General features: G+C 36.3%; 1 long non-coding RNA gene across 1 annotated transcript in view; it reads left to right on the top strand.

Moving 5' to 3' along the window:
- Positions 1–18,997, top strand: part of LOC129402598 (uncharacterized) — a 162,642-nt gene that overhangs the window by 63,519 nt on the left and 80,126 nt on the right. The gene's annotated exons all lie outside the window — the stretch shown is intronic.

The following is an 18,997-nucleotide window of genomic DNA, read 5'->3' as shown; positions in this document are numbered from 1 at the left end:
CAACCCAGGTTTGATTCCTCCGTTCCTCTCAGAGAGCCCAGCAAGCGACCGAGAGTATCTCGCCCGCATGGCAGAGCCTGGCAAGCTACCCATGGCATATTGAATACACCACGGGTAGCTTGCCAGTCTCTGCCATAAAACAAAACAAAACAAAACAAAACAAAAACAAAACAAAACAAATAAACCCCTGTGATAATTCTAGAGCTAACTGTGGTAATTCTAGAGCTAATACATGCTGATGGGCGCTCACCCCCCTCAAGGGAGGGATGCATGCATTTACATGGTTGATCCTGCCAGTAGCATATGCTTATCTCAAAGGTTAAGCCATGCGTGTCTAAGTACGCATGGCCCGTACAGTGAAACTTCAAATGGCTTATTAAATCAGTTATGGTTCCTTTGGTCACTCGCACCTCTCCTACTTGGATAACTCTGGTAATTCTAGAACTAAAAAATAATACCAATAAAATATTCATTGTTTTAAATCCTTATATTTCTAGAGGATATGATATGAAAATGTAGGTACTACTTTGGCCACTAAACTGTAAGCACTGTTGTCCCATTGTTCATCAATTTACTCGAGCAGGCACTTGTAAATAACTAAGTAAAATATACATCCTATATATATGTATATATTAAAATATACATCATATATATTAGGGAAAATTTGTATGTATCTGAGATCATGTTGATTGCTCCATAAATTTATTTTTTAAAAGAAAATTATTACCATGTTCTATATCAAACTATAATAGTGACTTGTCATATGTCAGAGGCTTTCAAGTACCACCATAAAATTATCAACAGTTTTTATTAGTAATATTTTAGTGAGAAACTTCTCACAAGCATAGAACAACATAAAACTGGAAGCAGAAAAATAATTTTAGAAATTTAGCTTAAATTCTAATTACTAGTGGATAACCTTAGACAATAAATAATTTCCTTCATCTGTCAACTATAAATAATTTAACTGTTTCTACTCTGTCAAGTTTTTTCTTTTGTGAAAATGCTGCATAACATTGAAGTTTTGTGATAAAACACTTAACCAGTTACATTGATAAAAGTCATCTGTTTTTTAAATACATTTCTAATACATTTTATAAATTTTCATGCTAAACTATGTATTTCCCCAAACATCCCCTGAATTTTTCATTTTGAATATATTATTGAATTAAGTTTTTATATATATATGTTTAGAGATTTTTTAAATCTTTACAGATGATACCTTAACAAGAGGATTGCTACGTTAGAAAATAAACCATTCATTCTACTATTTTCTTTAGAAAATAACAAAAAAATTCTTCTTTTGAGAAAATTTAATTTCTGAAATGAATATTTGTTATTGTTTTATTGCTTTTGTCTTTAAATCTAGGTTTTATTAGTGCCAGCAAAGTAAAATGTATGCTTGGTCCATAGAAAAATGTATTTCTGGTCCACCTTTAGATGATTCATCTTTCTTACAGAAATAGAAAATGTTGCTAAGTCAATGATATCATCTTTATTTCCCCTGTCCTCTGTGGACCCAATGAATGATTATTGAATATATGCTTATCAAAATGCTGTTTTGAGTAAAATGCTTTAGAAGTAAATGTTATTAAGACCCATTTAAGCACTGTAAGAGTTATAAAATATGCATAGACATAATCAATAAAATTTAAATGTATGAAGTAGAACAAAAGTGATACACCGGAGAGTTATGGGAGCCAAAACTAAGGAAGAATTTAGGTATAAAAGTGGAGTACTGCTCCCCACCAAAAAATACTTATTTTATTTTTTTCTAGCTATCGATCAAATTGTCTTCCAGTGTGAGAAAAAACAAGGGATATGGTGAGGCAGAAATACTGGATATGATGTGAGGACAAAGGAAAGAAAAAATATATAAATTTCAGAAAACATGAGAGAAAAAAACAGAGTGCATTTTATTATGTTAAAGAAATCGACCTCATGTAGTTATGTTGAAGAGTACCTGGACATAAGTTTGGGTTTTATGTATGTATAAAGATGTAAGTATCTGTTTAGAAGCTATCCTCTGATAGCTCAATGTTCTGGCATTATCTGATAAAGGTCAAGAGGAATAAGGTTGAAAGTATTGAACTCAGAGTATCAACATATTAGGGATGTGCTATACCATTTGTATATTATCTGAGCACATAACTTGAATTTTAGAGATATTTACCATTAGATGTTTTCTGAAATTAAGTCTTCTATAATAAGATTCAAAAGAAGCATGTTTGTAGATCAACAAGAATCACTGCTACAATGAGAAACCATTCTTGGACCCCACCCAGAGCTACTGGGTAATAACATCAGCAAATGCATTTTAATAATCTCTTTCATCACTGTCACGGTCATCCTGTTGCTCATCGATTTCCTCGAGCAGGCACTAGTAACGTCTCCATTGAGAGACTTGTTACTATTTTTGGCATATTGAATACACAATGGGTAGCTTGCCAGGCTCTGCTCTTCCGGCGAGATACTCTTGGTAGCTTGCCGGGCTCTCCGAGAGGGACAAAGGAATTGAACCAGGGTGGGCCATGCGCAAGGCAAATGCCCTACTGCTGTGCTATCGCTCCAGCCCATATAATCTCTTTCATACACCCTGCAATTTACAACTTTGTGCAACTATTAATATCTCTCTACGGCAGCCTGACATAAGCAATGGTGACCCAACAAAACTGATTGTAGCTTGTATCGAACCAGGAGATAATGCATTTTCAAATCTTCTAACTGAAATGCAGTTAACAAAAATATTTTATTGCTTAAGAAAGCTCTGTGCCAATTACTAATACAAGCGTGTTACATGAACTGTGTCAGTGACAGACCAAGACAACAAATTTTTATTTGGCTTTATTATTTGTTAAATGCTTTATTTAAACATCACAAATTACAAAGTTGTTCATAATACAGTTGCTACAGGTCTTCACTGTTCCAACACCAACCCCACCACCGGGCTGATCTTCCCTCCACTATTATTTCCATTTTCCCAACTACCTTCACAAACCTGCCTTCTTAGCAGGCACGCATAGCTTGTTTTAGATTGGTTGTTCCCAAATGGCTTTACCAAATGGCTAAAGGAATTATCAAAATGCTTTAGTAAACGAAACTTCTTAAAAAATTGTTCTCTCTCTCCATGACGTTGGTAAGTCCATGTCTGAGGATTCACTAAGCTCTTGGTTGCTAGTGGAGTCTTCTCTAAGTGTTTTTGTTTGCTGAGTTTAGTTGGCTTCTATATTACTTTCCTGTTAAGTGTGGTTGCTCCTGCTGGCATTTCAGTATTGTGGATTTCTTATGCAGCTATTCGATCCAGAAAATTCCGGATCTCTAGAAATGGGCAGATGAGTTGACATCGCAGTAGCTGAGGAAGGTAAGCACAGCTATCGGAGCTTCTAGAAGTACAGAGATGAGTGATGGGGGAAGCTGTTTGCCACCCCTCTGAGAAGACCCCAGAGTTCTCAGTGCGACTGAGTGGGAGTATCTGGAATTTTCAGTTTCAGTTTCGTGTTTCTGCAGAGATTTTTAGTGAAACTGCGGAGTTGAGTCAGTGGGTATGGCGGCAGCAGTGGGGTGTGAGTGAGGCTGCTGAGACTCTGGCAGAACGGGAGTCCCCCACTCTCTTCCCAAGGGTGCCCCAGAATTTTCAGGAAACAGGTGTATCCATGAATTTCAGCGACTTGACTTGCATCTCCTTGGAGATACTTTGTGAATCTAAAGCGCAGGGTGAGTCAGCATCCCATCCACCCCAGCAATATAGTTTCTGTAAAGCAATTATTAACAAAAGTGTAATTTTCATTTTAGTGTGTTTTATGCAAACACTATAAAATAAACTAATTTGTGCCTGCTAAGAGGGCAGGCATGGACAGATGGTGGCAACCTGGGGTTATTGCAGGGGGGGAGATCACATTGGTGGTAGAATTGGTATTGAAACATTGAAAGACTCAAACAACTATATTATGATCAATTTTGTAAGTCACAGTATTTAAATAAAGTTTAATAGAAAAAATTAATTTGGGGAGGAAGAAACACTTAGAACAGAGTGCTGTCATAATTTTGTTACAATAAATGAATATTAGCAAATTAGGTAAATAAGTTTTATCATAGTTATAATGAAGGTAAAAGCTGGATACTTGCACAAACGTTTTAAGCTTCTAGATTTGGAGGGGGAGGGGTACTGAGTCTGAGTCACACCTGGAGGGGGTACAGATTTAATTTTGCCTCTGTGTTCAGGAATTGACTCCTAGTAGTCTTTAGGGGGACTTTCAGAGAGGCTTGGAAAAAACCTGGGTAGGTTGTGTGCAAGGCAAACACCTTATCCCCATATTTTTTCTTCATTTGTATCTAGGTATGTTTGTAAGATCAAATTTTTCATCAGATTATTTATATAAAATAAATATCACATGTTACTGGAGCCGTAACTGGTGCCTGCTCGAGCAAATTGATGAGCAATGGGATGACAGTGACAGTAAAATATTACAAGTGATTAAGATTTATTCATAATTCTGCTACCTTCATTTACAACTACTAATAAATTTCAGATGCTCTTCTTTAGTAACTTAAAACTTATTTTATTAGAATTTCTATGTTTTCCAAAAAGTTAAACCATTATTCATCTGCTAATACTAATGTTTATTTTGTCGAAGTAATATGACCTTAAATAACAAAATATGTGACATTCAGTACAAATGTGGCTTAACAAATTATTTATCCTTTCTGATGTATTATTCCTATTAATTAGGTGATACCAATAAGATTATAGAAGGTTACAAAATTACCTTATAATTTTTGGACATTTTGATTCTCCAATGCTTACCAACATAGTAGATACTTAATAGGGTGTGATGTAGTCAAAATTCATCTTGACAGGTCCAAACATACACTAAACAAATTACTATGCCGTGGATTGGGGAGAAAAATATATGCATATAGTCTATGTTCATTAAACTACAATACTCTGTGAGAATTAAATAATGTGTGTGAATACATAATCAAAGTTTTATTAGTAAGAAGTTGTTAAAATTCCATTTGTCTATTAATTGGAGATAACTACTAACATAATAGAACAACTGTATTAATCTCATGTATAAATATGGAGGCTCTATAGTTCCTGAATAAATCTCAGGATTTATTCAGGAACAACCAGAGGCTGTTCTAAATATTTGTACTAAAAGACACCAAAAGTTAGGGAAATAAAATGCTAGATACTTCAATTCTAGAAATCATTATTGAATAATAATTTAAAAGGTATATTAAGTAGAATACTGTTGTCAAGATAATAAAGATTTTTAACTGTGGCTTGTCAATCTCCCTTGAAGAAGTGGTGATATGTATAAGTGAATCTAGCAAATCACACATATGAAAAAATCTTAAAAACTATACTTTATAGTTCCATGATGATAAACATATGTTATAGCATTGTAAGCCAATATAAATGTGTACATTTGTTTAAGATGAAAAATAGTGGAATGTTTGTGTCAGCAATATTCATAGTAAGCACACATTGGAAACCACCCAAATGTAGAACCAGTGTCTGGATAAATTAATCATTGCATATTCATGCAATGTAATACCATACAGCAATAAAAATGAGCTACAACCACAGGCAGCAATATGAATGACTTTCACAAACAGAAAAATGAGTAAGAAAGTCAGATGCAAAAGTACTCCCCGTATAATTCTATTTATATAAGGCAGAAAAGTAGGGCTTGCATGCTTGTGGTGACAAAGGAGGTCTTTAGACGTTTGGGAATATTTTATCTCTTTATTTTGCAATTGTTGTCTCTTTGCATGTGCTAATTTGGAGAGCTGACACTACATTGCACTGTAAACTTCCATGTTCATTTTTCTGCAAAAATATAGCATATGAATAAAATTTTAAAATCATGGGGCCGGAGACATAGAGCAGCTGGGAGAGTGCTTGCCTTGCATGTGATTAAACTGGGTTCAACCCTCGTCACCCCAAATGGTCCCCTGAGAACTGTCAGGAGTGATTCCTGAGCACAGAGCCTGAGTAGTGCTAGGTTTGGCTCCCAAGCAAACAAAAAAAATCAATTTAGGTTATTATAAAGAATATTAAATCTGGAGCTATAGTACAGCAGGTGGGGCATTTACCTTGCACGCGGCCGACCTGGGTTTGATTCCCAGTTTCCCATATGGTTTCTATTGAGCACCTCCAGGAGTAATTCCTGAGTGCAGAGCCAAGAGTAACCTCTGTGCATTGCTGGGTGTGACCCCAAAATAAACAAAAAAAATATTAAATCTTTAGTAATTCATTAGAAAAAATATTTCTAAGGAAATTTTCATTCTGGAGACCTTTGAAAGATGTATGTTATGTGATATACAGAAAGATAGGAGAATCAAAAGAGACATATAAACACATATGACTGGCATGAAGAAAATGTATATGAAAAAATGTTCTTCCACCACATAAAATGGAGTATCTGGAGTCAGAATATTTTCTGTTAAGACAATTTCTTTTTTGTTTTGTTTTTGGGGTCACACCCAACAATGCTCAATTAAGTAAATTTCTTAAAGTTCTAATTCCATAAGTTAACTCATATACTGGTAATTATTCCTGTTTTAATTATACAGCACTATACACAAGCAAAACATACCCAACTTCTATACTTCATATGTTCACACTGCCTTCTTCCTTCCTTCCTTCCTTCCTTCCTTCCTTCCTTCCTTCCTTCCTTCCTTCCTTCCTTCCTTCCTTCCTTTCTTTTCTTTCTTTCTTTCTTTCTTTCTTTCTTTCTTTCTTTCTTTCTTTCTTTCTTTCTTTCTTTCTTTCTCTCTTTCTTTCTCTCTTTCTTTCTTTCTTTCTTTCTTTCTTTCTTTCTTTCTTTCTTTCTTTCTTTCTTTCTTTCTTTCTTTCTTTCTTTTTCTTTCTTTCTTTCCTTCTTTCTCGCTTTCTCTTTCTTTCTCTCTTTCTCTTTCTTTCTTTCCTTCTTTCTTTCTCGCTTTCTCTTTCTTTCTCCCTTTCTCTCTTTCTTTCCTTCTTTCTTTCTCGCTTTCTCTTTCTTTCTCTCTTTCTCTCTTTCTTTCTCTCTTTCTCTTTATTTCTCTCTTTCTTTCTCTCTCTTTCTCTCTCTTCCTTCCTTCCTTCCTTCCTTCTTTCCTTCCTTCCTTCCTTCCTTCCTTCCTTCCTTCCTTCCTTCCTTCCTTCCTTTCTTTTTTTCTCTCTCTTTCTTTCTTTCTTTCTTTCTTTCTTTCTTTCTTTCTTTCTTTCTTTCTTCTTTCTTTCTTTCTTTCTTTCTTTCTTTCTTTCTTTCTTTCTTTCTTTCTTTCTTTCTTTCTTTCTTTCTTCCTTTCTTTCTTCCTTGGGGGATCACACCTGGCAATGGCGATGCACAGGGCATACCCCTGCCTCTCCACTCAGGAATTACTCCTGGTGGTGCTCAGGGGACCATATGGGATGCTGGGAATGGAACTCTGGTTGGCCACGTGCAAGGCAAACATCCTACCCATTATGCTATCACTGAAGCCCAACAACTGCCTTCTTTATATAGCACCAAATTAATAACTACTATTAAATATACTAAATAATTTTTATTAAATTATGTTATAAATTTTTAAAAAATAAAAAATAACATCAGGGGCTAGAGCGATAGTACAACAGGTAGGACACTTGCCATGTACAGGTCAACCCAGGTTGAATCTCTGACATGACATATGGTTCCCTGAGCACTGCCTGGAAATAATTCCTGAGGTCAGAACCAGGAGTAACATCCCCAAAATAAAAACAAGTGGCCCCAAACCAAAAACAAGATAACATCAGTTTTTTTTAGTCTATTTACTTTTTACCTAACATCACTCTGTAATAGTTCTTAATGATATAATCATCAACTTAATGTGATATAGTCAGATTATGGATAAAGAAAAATCCAAAGATACATTAGATAATTATTCATTGGACTTGGATTGAAAGTATGCAGTCTGTACTTGCTATAAATAACTATTCTTAGCAAAAAGTAAGTTTTTACATTTTTAAATATTACATTGCATCTCTGCAGTTGGTTTTCAGTTGGTTAAATGGAAACTTTTTTTTTATTGTATCAGCATGAGATACACAGTTATAAAGCTACTCATGTCCAGTTTTAGTCATACAATATTCCAACACCTTCCCCTCCACCAGGGCATGTTTCCCACCACAGCAATATCCCCAGTTCTTCACCACCACCACCACCACCACACACACATATCTCAGGCCTGTCTCTATGACAAGCACTTTCCTCCTCTCTCAGAGAGAAATTTTGTAGTTATAGAATAGAAAAACTTTTTCTTGGGAGTACGGTGCCACCAGCAGGTCAACCTGTACCTGTGGCATGACTGCATCAGTAGCCTGATGGTGCCTCCAGACTTCCAGATACCCGAAAATTGCTGCTGTGCCTTTGGCCAGACCCCAGCAACTTGGGGTCAAGTTAACCAATAAATTAAATGACCAAAAGTAAGGTAGTTGGGATACACACCCACAAACCACCTCTGGCTCAGCTATATAAGCTCATTTATTGGCCTTATTTCAGAGACCATAAATCTCAAAAGAGAGGAAAAGAAGCAGTTAGGTCCAATAGCACAGAGGTAGGCAGGAACCTGTGACTGAGAGCTCCAGGCCCGCGTGGATCGGGACAAAGCCTCCTCCTCCCAGGTCCCCAGTTCAGTAGCTTGGCAGTCACACCCACAAACTGCCCCTGGTGCCACGTAATTTCATCAGCGGCTAAGACCCAGGGACTATAAACTAAAACTCCCCAAAGAGAGTGCTACAGAATGTCCTGACCCTGCGCCAGGCTGTCTTCACCAGGGCGCCCCAGAGGGGGAGGGTAATTCCCTCCCCACCCCAAGGGACCCAGCTCCAACAGCCAAAACCTCCACAACTCAACCACCACCATGTTCAAGGCCGCTCCCCATGTGCTCGGGCAGAGCCTCAAGTATCAGTAAGGTCCTATGGAACCCACGTAATGTGGAACTTTGTGACCTTGGACTCTGGGCTCAACGGGATCAGGAGTGGAGATCCTCTGCCCGCTTTCCCCAGTCTCCTATGACCCAGGGGTCACACCCATAAGCCACCTCCTGCAGGCTCCAGATAATCTCGCCATCGGCCACTATCCAGATCACAAGGCTGCTTTTCCCAAAACAGAGCATAACATGAGACCCCCATAACCATTCCACCGGAGTTTGCACCAGGCTGTTTCACACAGGGCGCCCAAGAGGGTGGAGGGTTAGAGTGTTCCTTGCCCCAAAGGACCCAGCTCTGGCAGCCAAAAACCTCTTAAGACCCAACCACTGCTATGCTTAAGGCCACGCCCCATGCACGCAGGCCGAGCCTCACATAGTAAACATACTCCTGGACCACATGGAAGCTTTTGTGGCTGCGCAACACATCATAAAACACTCCCTAACCATTCTCTATAATTACCACACCACATTTGATGGGGTTCAAATAGTAGGCAACAAATCATAGAGGGAAACATATATGTATACACATATATACATATTTGCAGATATATATACCAAAGCTCACATCACCCAAACTTTAACATGTTAGTGGTATCCTATAGAATGTCTTAATGGCTCCTGCCAAAATAGAGCAGTCTTCACACTGCTTCCTGTATTAATATTGTTTTGTAAGCATGTTCTGCAGTTCTTCATAATAGACAATATAAAATACATTATTTTGGTTGTGTTTTGAGAGAGGGATTGGGGTTTGGGATGCAACCATCCCGAATTTGGTGGTGGGAAGGTGTAATGGTGGTGGGATTGGTGTTTGAATATTGAATGTAATCAAACATTGTGAACTAACTTATAAAATTAAAAAAAAATTAAAAAGTAATATGGAGTTATTGCCCAATTCAATCAGCTTAATCAATGGCTGAATAAGTAGCAGTGCTCCTACATTATATATAAAAAATCTTTTTCTTTGTAAAATTCAAAAGTATTTTTCTATTATTCCTTTCTCTTTTTATGTGCCATATTGCTTATTCCACTCAGAGTCATGCAATCACCTAAATGTTAAGGAAGTGGATTGTTGTAAAGAAACGATTAGACTTATGCTAATTGCAATTTAAATAGAATGAATAAATGTAATTGATGAAAATCTTTGAAAAAAATGAAGTTGATGTTTTTATTCACAATTCAGCACAAACTTTGGAATATTTTATGAGTCTAAAAACATAAATATTGACAAAGGCAAGTGAATATTATTTTCTAGTAATGATTATTTCTATGACTATTATTTTTTAATCAGCAATGTGATATTATTTTATATTGCCAAAAGATTTGAAAATCATAAAGAAGCTATTGAAATTATTTTAAGATTGTTTTTGTGCAATTTGTCAGTTTGGGGAGATTATCTTTTTTATGAACATTCTGGAAAGTAACTATGATATAAAAGACAAAATCAAAATGTAATACTATTTTGCATAGTTCTTAATTTTTGAAAAAATATATAGTTATGCATAAAAATCAATCTAAAAAGCTATGCACAAGATCAACAATATTCTCTTTAGCTATAGTTAAAGAGAAGAATTGTCAAAAGAGGAAGAAAACAGGTGATTTATTTTAAGATACTTTTTAAAGGGGGAGCAAGTTATCATCTGAATTGGGTGATCACTCCACTCAGACAAACCTAGTAATGTAAGACACTGAATTTAGCAGTGTAATTAGATTTGATGGCATTGATGAAAACATCTTCAGAGTAATGAGGAAAATAAAGGTTGACTGCAATGATGAATTCAAGAATAAAAGAACAAAGGAAAAGAAAGTCTAAATAGAAATAAGAAATATTACAAAGATATTTTTGGCAGTAGTCAGAGATCAATGAAAGGATGAGTGAGACTCTTCTTCAAATGAGATTTTTTTTTATAAAGGCTATATTTTTAATTTATTTATTTTTGCTTTTTTTTTGAGGGGGCCACACCCGGCGATGCATAGGAGTGACTCCTGGCTCTGCACTCAGCAATCACTCCTGGCAGTGCTCAGGGGACCATATGGGATGCTGGGAATTGAACCCGGGTCGGCCGCATGCAAGGCAAACGCCCTACCCACTGTGCTATCACCCCTCAAATGAGGTTTTATATATATATATATATATATATACCTGCCATTTAATAAATGGAGAATGTATAGTATTTTATAGATTTAGTTATCTATAACTAAATATAAGTATCATATACACTAGAAAGTATCATATACACTGGAAAGAAAAGTATTGTGTCATAGTTTCCTTAAATAGGCAAGAGGAATATGTCTTAGGATAAAATATGAAAAAAGTGTGGGTTATATACAAATGATGTCAAAAATCACTGGTACTGTAATAGTTTGTGCAGTGAAAGACTATGTGCAGAATATTTCTGAGGAGAGATTCCTGCATCCCCAAATGAGAATACATGAAAATTCTCTTTTGAATAATAATTTTATAGATATTCTAAAGATTGAGGTTGTATTGTGTAAAAAATGTTTTGTTTATTGGTGTCCAAAATAAAGTGCATATGTATATGTGTTTACTCTTCAACTTCTATAGTCATTTAACCTTATAAGTCTGAGATTCAAAGAAGAATCAACACTCCTTTTTAAGACTTCATCCTAAATTTTGAAATTTTTTATAAGATTTAAGTTAAATTCTTAATTGTTTCTAAAGTGAGAATTTTGTAGAGATGGCTGTTGCTATCACTTATTCCATATTCAGAAAACATGTCATTTAGTCTAATTTTAAGTTTATGGTTTTGCTAACACTGTTTCAATAAGTTTTATTTTTGTAAAATAGAGTTGATGGGAAAATTAAGAAGGTTAATGTTGAAGTATCTGGCATAAATATTAAATTAAATGATAATTAAAATCATCGCTGAAATAAGGCCAATAAATGACCTTGTATAGCTGAGTCAGAAGTGGTATGTGGGCATGGTTCTCACATATCTAACTTTTGGCTGTTTAATTCCTTAGAAAACTTGGTTGCAAGTTGTTGGGGTCCAGCCAAAGTCACTGTGACAATTTTGGGGTATCAGAAAACCTGAAGGCATCATTAGACTGCTGATGACTTGCTCCACAGGTACAGGTTGACTTGCTGGTGGTACCATACTCCCAGGCATAGTGTAATTAATAATATATAATAAATGTGCTATAGGGCATACATTTAGTGGAAACTGCATGGCTATATTTATATTTATATTCATCTAGAATTTTTACAACTATGTTCACATACATATATCCAGAAAAAATATTTCTGCCTGCAGTAGAAGTAAAATAGTGAATGGTTTGCTTAGAGAAATATGATAGCAGAGAGCAGAAGAGGAATGTATTCAAGAAACAGAGTGGGTTTTTCAGAGTAGTGAAAGAGTCAGGAGTACACAACTCCAGTCAAGACATATTTTAGTCCTGCTTTGCCTCTAACATATAAAGGACTTGAAAAATATTTAATGATTCTGTTCCTTATTAACTCCCCTATTTGTAAACAGTGAATATCTTATTCAATGTCTACATTATAGGGCTATTGTAAAGATTAATATATGATACATATAGCATATAATACATATAAATATGTTAGATTGATAGACCCATACTTCAGCAATCTTTCACAATTATAATTTTTGCTACTACTTAAGGTAATAGTTCAAAAGATTCTAGATTTTTAGTGACTACTCTTCATAAAAAACTTAGACAAAAATATATAAATCAAATAGCAAAATTTTCATTAACATTAAAACTGGAGCAGATTATCATAAGAATGTGTTCACTTTGCAGTTTTTAGAATAAAACTTTAGTAATAGAATATGAATCCCAGTAGTTTGTCATCTACTTTATAAATTCAACCACACTTTCTGTTTCACATAATATATTTCTGGTGGTGTCTTCAGTTTAGGATGGATACTAAAATCTAATCACGCCTTTGGCACTTGACTGTGGAGTCGTCTGCTAGTCACCTTTCAGCCTTGCCAGCAAACCCAATCCGTTTAAGAGCATTTTAATGTACCTATTTAAGTTCTTAGAATTTAAGATCAAGATTCAAATTCAGGTCTTGTGACCTTCTAAAAGGAGTATACTGTGGTTACTCAGTACATGATAGAATTAGTTTAATTTAAACTGAAATTTGATTGAAATGTTTTCTAGCTTCTAATCAGATACTCCACTAGTGCCTATAATGTGAGTAAGGTTACATGCCATGCATCGCTAATGCAATAGAAATGCGGGCTAGTCAAACAAAATCATTTTGTCCTCAGTAATCAGGAAGTGGTAGCCCTGGATGTTTTAGATTCCAATGTTTAATTTAACCAGGAAGCTAAAGTGTCGAGTTATATGAAGTGTACACCACTCAGCTTTTCTCATTTTGTAAAAGTGCAATATTTTACTTCACCTTGACCTTGAGTCAAGCTTTATAAACATGTAAAAAAAAACTGATTCTGATTGGATTGAGGGTGAAATGAAATGAGAAAGAGGGAAGAGTAGCATGCAACATGACCAGATGGTAATTTTTTTACTAGCTGGCACATATTAAAAAGCACATTTTTTGAAAGGGAAGTATACATTACAGACTGGCACAACTAGATGTGTAAAAGCATCCTAAAATAGATAAAAATATTCTTTGACTTTGGAATAAAGTTATCATAAACTTGTGTGTCAGTGTCTAGTTATATGTATATTATAAAGATGGCGATGGGAACCAACTATATGAGCAAAGATTCTAGAAAAATTGAAGCTAAGTTAGCAGTAATTCCTGACATCATGTTTTCCAATTGTGTTTCTCACATGCTTGCTCTAAAACAACCCAGGTATATTTAATGTTTATTGCTCTTTTAGTGATATTTCAACCAGTGTGACTAAAGTGCTACCTTTATATTCCAATTAATTTTTTTTCTTTTTGGGTCACACCCGGCAATGCACAGGGGATACTCCTGGCTCTACACTCAGGAATTACTCCTGGCAGTGGCAGTGCTTAGGAATCATATGGGATGATAGGAATTGAACCCAGGTTGGCTGGTGCAAAGCAAACACCCTACTCGCTGTGCTATTGTGCAGCCCCAACAACTAAATTTTTTAAATCAACTTCACCTAAAATATCACCATAGGGATATTGTAATACACTAACATTCTCCTTGTATTATTTACTTCATTTTTTTGTATGAAGAAAATTACAATGATGTTACCTGAAAACCATTTAAAATATCACTAAAAGTCAAGAAAACAAAATATGTCCATTTTATTAAGAGTATGACTCTTTACTTTCGTTATCTTCTATTTATCATGGGTATTCTGACTAGATACAGTAACTCTGCCTGATTCTTGAAATGTTGGGTCTACTGAACTCTTTCAAAGACATCAGCATTCTTTCAACCTTTCTAGTAACAGAATTTACAAATATTTTCATCTAGAAAGGGCTAAACCACCATTTAACTATGCCAAGCAAGTTGTAGTAAGAATATTACATTTTGGTAAATGGTATTTCCAATGAATTATAATACTGAATATGCACAATGTGCTTTTCCATAGTACATGCCTCAAAGCAACACAGAACCCTTGTGAAACAACCTTCTTGTCTGGAAGTATCAATGTCATCACTAAATTGTGCATTCTTCTTTTCTAGAGTTTATATTTCACTTTTAGATCTTGGTAACATTTTGAATTAATTTCTGTATATGATCTTAAGAAAGGTGTAACTTTATGATATTGCACATGAACAATAGTATACTGTGGGATATTTTGGAATATTTTTTAAAAGAATATCCTATTCTCTTTGAACAGATTTAATCCCCTATCAAAACATGTTTCACTATATATATGCAATGATTTGTGGGAGGTCTATTTTATTTCACTGGTCTTGCTCTCTCTTTTCAGGCCAGGGCTACATTGATTATTGGAATTGCATAATAAGCTTTGAAGTTAGGAAGAATGTCTTTCCATTTTCTTCTCTTCCCTAGTTTTTCCTTTGAGAGAATAAATCTCATCTGATCATTTTAATATATTGCTGAATTTGGTGTGCTAGTATTTTTGGAGAGTTTTTATATCTGATTGTAAGAATTATAGGTTTGTAACTTTCTTGTAGTTTCCTTATTTTACTTGTATCCAAATAATGCAAGTCCCATGGAATAAGCTTTACCACCTCATTTTGAGGTCAAGTTTAAAAAGAAATGGTGCGAGTTCTTTATAAATGTTTATTAGAATTTACCAAGTAGGGCATCTGATCCAGGGGTTTTCATTGTTGGAGGAATTTATTTTTTATCATTGATTCAATAGTCTTGCTAACTACAGGTAAAGTTGAATTTTTAAAAATTCATATGTTTAATGTAATTTTAATAAGTATTTGTTTCTAGATTTTTCCATTTTATCTTGGTTATCGAATTTGTTAGCAAGCAGTTGTTCAGATTACTCTTTTAGAATATTTTTTTACCTTATGTAGAAAGAATAGTAATATTCTTGTTTTCAGTGGTGTGATCCTGAAATTTCATTCTTCAGGCCAGCAATGCACTGTGGCTCAGACTTTGTAGTACTGGGCATCTCCAGAATCACATCTGACAGTGCTTAGGGCAGAACTATATCTAGTATGGGTGGGTAGGATGGCAGGCAGTGCCAAGTAGCAAATTCAGAACCTTACACATGTAGTGCATTACCAAACCCCTTTTTTTTTTTTTTTTTTTAATTTATTTATTTTTAATTAGAGAATCACCGTGAGGGTACAGTTACAGATTTATACACTTCTGTGCTCACACTTCCCTCATACAAAGTTTGGGAACCCATCCCTTCACCAGTGCCCATTCTCCACCACCCGTAAACCCAGTGTCCCTCCCACCCTCCCCAATCCCATCTCCCCCCCACCCCACCCTGCCACTGTGGCAAGGCATTCCCTTCTGCTTTCTCTCTCTAATTAGCTGTTGTGGTTTGCAACAAAGGTGTTGAGTGGCCGCTGTGCTCAGTCTCTAGCCCTCATTCAGCCCGCAACTCCCTTCCCCCACATGGCCTTCGACTGCAATGTAGTTGGTGATCGCTTCTCTGAGTTGACCTTTCCCCGGAACGTGAGGCCAGCCTCGAAGCCATGGAGTCAACCTCCTGGTACTTATTTCTACAGTTCTTGGGTGTTAGTCTCCCACTCTGTTATTCTATATACCATAGATGAGTGCAATCTTTCTATGTCTGTCTCTCTCTTTCTGACTCATTTCACTCAGCATGAAACTTTTCATGCCCATCCACTTGACTACAAAATTCTTGACCTCCTTTTTTCTGACAGCTGCATAGTATTCCATTGTATAGATGTACCAAAGTTTCCTCAACCAGTCATCCGTTCTGGGGCATTCGGGTTTTTTCCAGATTCTGGCTATTGTAAACAGTGCTGCGATGAACATACATGTGCAGATGTTGTTTCGATTGTACTTTTTTGCCTCTCTGGGATATATTCCCAGCAGTGGTATTGCTGGGTCAAATGGGAATTCAATATCTAATTTTTTGAGAGTCGTCCAAATTGTTTTCCAGAAGGGCTGAACCAGTCGGCATTCCCACCAGCAGTGAAGAAGGGTCCCTTTCTCCCCACATCCTCTCCAACAGCGACTAAACCCCTTTTTGATATTTACCTAGCCCTCAGTATGATTATTTTCAAAAGATTTAAGTTGACCTTTCGTGTAGCTCTAGCACCTGCCCCAAAGTCATATAAATTTCTTGTGATTCCCAAAGTTTGCTGTTAATGTTGTTATTTGAATATTCAGCCTTCTCTGTTGCTTGTTAACTTAAGCATTTAGCCCCCCATGATATTTCCTGACATTAACCAATGGTAGTAGGCAGGAAATTGGAAGCAATTCCTAAACTCTTGTGCTCTGTCCATATATAACAGCTGAAGAAATGGGAGGCAGCTGTCACCCAGAGTTCCATATGATTTATTAATGACCATCTAATTGGATCCTCATTTTTTCTCACTCTTCTTTTTTTTTTAATTTAGTTTTAAATTATTGAACTACCGTGAGAACAGTTACAAAGCTTTCAGGTTTAAGTCTCAATCATACAAAGATCAAACACTCATCCCTTCACTAGTGCACATGTTCCACACCAAGAACCCCAATATACCTCCCATCTCACCCCCCACCCTGCCTGTGTGGCTAATGATTTTCACTTTACTCTCTCTTTACTTTGATTACATTCAATGTTTCAACAGAAAGCTCACTATTACTATTTGGAATTTTTCCCAAACAATCAGACATGCCGACAAGGCATCATTGATTGATAATTTGTTTTCTATTGCTGTTATTGAAGAGCATACGAGGTCGTGCGAATTTTCGGTATTTTAAGTTCAGAGAAACTGCTACCAGAAGCCGCTGTGTTCCAAAATTGGTTTGTGTGCCTCTGGGATCATGGCTGTTCAGGAGCGGAGGGGCCATTCATGGGTGGCTGTTCGGGGTCTCGACTGGGCAGGGAGCAGAGCTGGTACCACCCCCCATCCCTAGATTTCCCGTGCATCTCGTCACTGCAAGCTGGTATCTATGTCCTATGACTCTAAAAGATGGTGGTCAACATGCCTGTGCTGCAGCCAAAAGGAAAGACCCAGGGACAAAAACCTTTCCCCTGCCGGCGCAGCACGGGGTTGTAGCTTAGTTCAGAGTCTAGAGGCATTTCTGCAAGAAGCCGCTGGGTTCCCTCTCACTCTTCTTTCTTAACTGAATCATTCACCAAAGTTATAATAGAGAAACACTATGCTATTTCATTGAGCAAACCTCATTTCATTTGGCCCAAGACTTTTTCCAGTATCATGTGTTTAGTACCCAATAATAGGTACACTAATAAATTAAGAAGTCTTTTATTTAAAGAATATTGATAATATCCAGAACACAATAACAGAACATCAAATCAAATACATTTTCTTTCAATGATGACCTGAGTTATTGCACAGATTGCATGACCTTGAGATAACCCAATTAATAAAAGCATCCACTGCAATATTTATCTAGAATGTTATCAGAGAAGTGGGATATTTTTGGATGAATATTTGTTTCCACTTATTTAAATGCTACCTTGTACATTTATTTCTATATTATAATTTCATGAATGTCTTTACTCTTAAATATTTTATAATATTCCAAATAGATCTGTTCACTATGAAATCTTTTATATTATTCCAATAGATCTTAAGGTTTAAATCATGTGCTCATAAATCCATCAATTTAGCAGTTCTGTATATTTACATGAATCACACGATCACGAAATCCCATTCATCACCGATTTCTCAGGCGGGTTCAGTAACATCTCATTTCGTCCTTTCTCTGAGATCTTGGAAGTCTATCTCAACTTGGCCCTCCTAATGATGTTGCACTGGGGGCTCTTCAGGGTCAGGGGAATGAGATCCAGCTTGTTACTGGATTTAGCATATGAATACACCAGGGGAAACTTGCAAGGCTGTCCCATGTGGGCAGGAAACTCTCAGAAGCTCGCCAGTTTCTCCCAGAGGGAGAAGAAGGCTAAAGATATCGCTTCTGAGAGCTTGCTTTTAAGTCTCTCTCTGAATGTTGGCCGTTGATGGGATTACACACACCTGGATTCCTCTGTCGGTACCTTCATGCATGAGGCCTGTCCGAACGTGTGGAGGCACAAATATTTAAGATATTATTGACTCACTTTTTCTCTATTATGCAACGGCAAAAAGATAATGTTTAAATTTTGCACTAAACTGCATAATTTTCTATGTTGCTATACATGATCTATCGCTATTCCATATGTCAGTATAGTTCTTGTATATTATACATGTTTTCTATATGGTTGTTACTAAATGTCTGGTATTCTGAAGCCATCTCTGGCTGCATTTCACACACTTGATTTCTTGATTGGCATCCTTCATTTAGGACAACTTGAGTTAGATTATTAAAACATTCTTTTGGGGGGTCACACCTGACTATGCACAGGGATTACTCCTGCTTCTTCACTCAGGAATTACACCCGGCGGTGCTTGGGGGACCATATGGGATGCTGGGAATCAAAACTGGGTAGGCCACATGCAAGGCAAACGTCCTACCCACTGTGCAGTTGCTCCTGCCTGCCCCAGATTATT

The sequence above is a fragment of the Sorex araneus genome, chromosome 2 (genome assembly GCF_027595985.1).
Source record: "Sorex araneus isolate mSorAra2 chromosome 2, mSorAra2.pri, whole genome shotgun sequence".
NCBI classification, from domain to species: Eukaryota; Metazoa; Chordata; class Mammalia; order Eulipotyphla; family Soricidae; genus Sorex; species Sorex araneus.
Note: the sequence above shows the minus strand (reverse complement) of the source record. Positions and strands in the feature narration are given on the sequence as shown.